The sequence below is a fragment of the Nannospalax galili genome, unplaced genomic scaffold (assembly GCF_000622305.1).
Source record: "Nannospalax galili isolate Female #2095 unplaced genomic scaffold, S.galili_v1.0 scaffold519, whole genome shotgun sequence".
NCBI lineage: Eukaryota > Metazoa > Chordata > Mammalia > Rodentia > Spalacidae > Nannospalax > Nannospalax galili.
In genome coordinates, this window is record NW_008343553.1 from 298,894 (window position 1) to 302,776 (window position 3,883).

General features: G+C 35.1%; 1 pseudogene; it reads left to right on the forward strand.

Moving 5' to 3' along the window:
- The first annotated feature begins 263 nt into the window (after positions 1-263).
- LOC103739362 lies at positions 264-3,644 on the forward strand (annotated as a pseudogene).
- Positions 3,645-3,883: the final 239 nt, after the last annotated feature.

A 3,883-nucleotide genomic window follows, 5' to 3' on the forward strand; every position in this document is an offset into this window, starting at 1 on the left:
AATTGGCACAGAAAAAGTTGTTCTATCTTGCTCAATAATAGACAGTTCAAAAATAAAGGAGACAAACAAGTTTTTGTTACCATGAATTCAAGTTCCATGTATTTATTAGCATGTGAAATCACATGATCAGGCTTATTATCTTATTCCTGTACTTTGAACTGTAGAAGTTATGCGTTAACATCTTGATTGATTTGTCTTTACATATAAGTATGGAAACTTGCAGAAAGTAAAGGTAAATGCAGAAAGCATTGCATTGAAGCAAGATGTCTGTGAAATGGACTTCAGTCCTCTTGAAACAGCTGATATGCTACTTCAGATCTGGAACTTGTGGAAAAGTGCTGGTGTGGCCCACAGACGACAGACATTGGATCAACACGAAGATAAATCTGGATGGAGTAGTTGAGAGAGATCATGAAGTAACTGTTCTGACATATTCAGCATCCATTCTTGATCTCAGCAAGTCATCTATAAATTTGACATTTTCCCTCTATTTATGAGCAAAGAGGATCTGGAATATAGGATTACAAAATTCATAATCGAATGGATAAATGATTATGGAAAATATTTAGTTTGGAAATATTATTCACAATTGCAAAAATCTATTAGTGAATCTTCTGATATTTGTGAAAATTTATGCAAAACAGCTGTTAGGAACAAGAGTCTTATAAAGAAAAACCTATAGGAATCAAAGTTTGATGTTCTGTCAGCTGTACTTTGTCCCAGTGGTGAGCTGCTGGCTGAAGTTTTAAAAATACCATTCGTGTACACTATTTGCTTCTGTCCTGGATACACATGTGAAAAATATAGTGGGGGACTTCCACTTCTCCTTTCTTATGTGCCAGTTGTTTTCTCAGAATTAAGTGACTGGATGAAATTTGTGGAGAGTGTAAAGAATATGATGCATGTTCTACACTTTGACTTTTGTTTCCAAACATTTAATGAGAAGTGGAATCAGTTTTACAGTGAAGTTCTAGGTATGCTCTGTCTTTCATTGTTACTGTGAAATTCAGACTTACTATTTCCATGAATATACGTGTGTCTGAATTAGTATAAAGTCAGAAGAATGTGACTGTTAATAGTGAACTGTAAAATAAAAATAAAAGCCAATTAAGCAATCTAGAAAGCAAGGGATAACACTATAGAATTGTTCAGAGTACTCCAGAAATTAAAATTAATATTCCTACAAATTGAGTTAAAGAGAATTTCTCTGAGGAATTATTTGTGGTTTATCCTGTGTTATTTGACTTCAATAAAAGTAATTATAGACGTCATTAAATGTTTTAATGATATGTACATTAAAGACTTATATTTCACCACCACTATCACATATGTAACCTCAGGGCAAATATTTTTCTTAGTAAATAAGATACTTAACATATAAATTAAAATATTTATTTGTCATATAATGAAATGTCCTTCATAATTAAGCAGTGTCTTTAGTCCAGAAAGCGAGTTCTGTGAATTTAGGTCTTTAGAATTTCAGACCAGAAATCGACATAAATCAAGTTTTAAAGACTAAATCCTTGCTGCATAATAGATGTGCTTTATTAATCTGTGTTTTCAAAATTCCTTCCCAGTAAATAAAACATGAACTAAATTATGAGTAAATAGAATTTGAACTGGAATAATTTATGAAACATATACCATTGTGACTTTCCATTATCCAAATAAGTTAATATTACTAAACTCCTATGATGAACCAATTACTATATTTGCTATGCGGAATTCAATCACATTCTTCAAATTTTCAAAATTTATCTAAAGAATCAAAAATCAGGAGAGAGCTTTTAAGTTTTAAAAATTAGTTGAAATACTCCATAAAAGCTATTTTAAAAGTATGGTATGATTCAATGAATATAGTACTGAGCTTCTAAATAAAGAGCTGTTATTTTGAAGTTGTGATACAATTTAATTTATGTATATGTACATATATACCTTAATATTATTAATCAACATTCAAATATTTGAAGAGCTTGTCTGTGTTGTTTCAAATAATCTTTGGAAATAACATGCTACGTTCCAGACAAAATTCTCAGATTACTCTGCATTTTGTATTTTTTAAATTTTGTTTTTGTTGAATTTTTGTGTATTTTATACAGAATATCTTAAAGAATCATAGCCATTTTTATACCCCTGTCCCCACCAGCATGCTCCCACAGGCACCCCTGCCCCCACTGGAACCCAAATACTCTGTCATCCATGTTAAGGCCTGATGTGTCAAGTCAGTGTCCCCAGACTTTCCCCTGTGCAAGTTTATCCACTGAGGTCGAGTCAGCCTATCTAGAGTCTCTTGTTTTAGAAAGATTAGCTCTTCCTCATCCAATAATAATCAGCTGTCAATGTTTCCTAAGATTGGGTTCTCTTGTTCATTTCCCCAGTTTTATGCTGGGTTTTTGTCTGCCTGAGTTTGCATGGGACTTTTGTATACTGACACCATTGTCATAGATTCACATGAGCAGGGTCCCAGGAGCTTGTAGGACTCTGTTTCCATAAGGTCGTACACCTCCTTCCTGACTTTTACAAACTTTCTGCCCCCCCTCTTCTGTGATGGGCCCTGAGCCCCGGGTGGCTGAAGTTTAATGTAGGAGTCCTGTCCTTTCTTACAGGAAGACCCACAATATTATCTGCATTGATGAGAAAAGCAGATGTGTTGCTCATTCAAACATATTGGAATTTGGAGTTCCCTCACCCCTTCTTACCAAATTTTGAATTTGTTCAAGGATTTCACTGCAAACATGACAAACACCTTCCTAAGGTAACACCATATATGTGTTTCTTGATTGCGTTCCTATGTAAATTTCAGGGAAATTATTTTGCTTTTCTTGTTTGGCTGTTGATTTAGTAAGAGAGATATGAAAGGTGTGATATTGCATTCTTTCAAATGCAGACTCATATACACCCATACATTGACAAGTCCCTGCATTTTACTTCTGTCAGAACTGAAAAGTATTGTCCTTTTAGTATATGGTAATTTATATTAGGTAATTTATAGTATCCTTTTAGGATATGGTAATTTCTTTTAGAACCTTCAAGATAAGTCAATTCCAAATGGATCAAAGACCTCAATATAAATCCTGAAACTCAGAAATTGCTGGAAGAAAACATCGGCAGCACCCTCCAAGGCATAGGTGTAGGAGAGGACTTTCTAAATCAGACACCAGCTGCTCAGACATTGAGGTCAACAATCATTAAGTTGGACTTCATTATATTTTTTGAGAATTTTTGCATCTAAGCTCATTAGGGATATTGACCTATAGTTTTCTTTTTGCTGCATCTTTACCTGATTTGAGTAATATGATAATACTGACTTCATAGAAGGAGTTTTCAAGTTCTCCCTCTGTTTCTGTCTTTCTGAATTATTTAAGCAGTATTAGTTGTAGACCTTCATTAAAGGGCTGCTAAAATTCTGCTGCAAATCCATCTGGGCTTGGGCTGATTTTAGTCAGGAACCTTTGTATTACTGTTTCAATTTCCTTATTTTTAACATGTATGTTTAATTTTCTAATTTCTTTTTTGTTTAAATTTGGTGCTTTTGGGTTCCCCTTCAGGCTGAACACTTCCAGTCTATCCACTCCTACCTCGTAAACCTGTTATCCTTGGGCCCAGGCTGGCTCTTGCTCATCCCCCCAAGATCACTGGAATAGTTTCCTAACCCAGACTACTCAAATCCTCTAGTATAGGTTGCTAGACCCTCCACATGCTTTCTCCATCACCATCTGTCCTTCATCCCATGATCTGCCTCATACTACCCTGGTAAGTCAGATCCTGCCCACTGCATCTTGATTTCCCTGAAGCCTGAATACCTCCAATATATTCCTTCACCCTGTTCCCCTTGGACACAGGCCTTCTCTTGCTCATTGGACGATCTTTGGACTAGATTCCT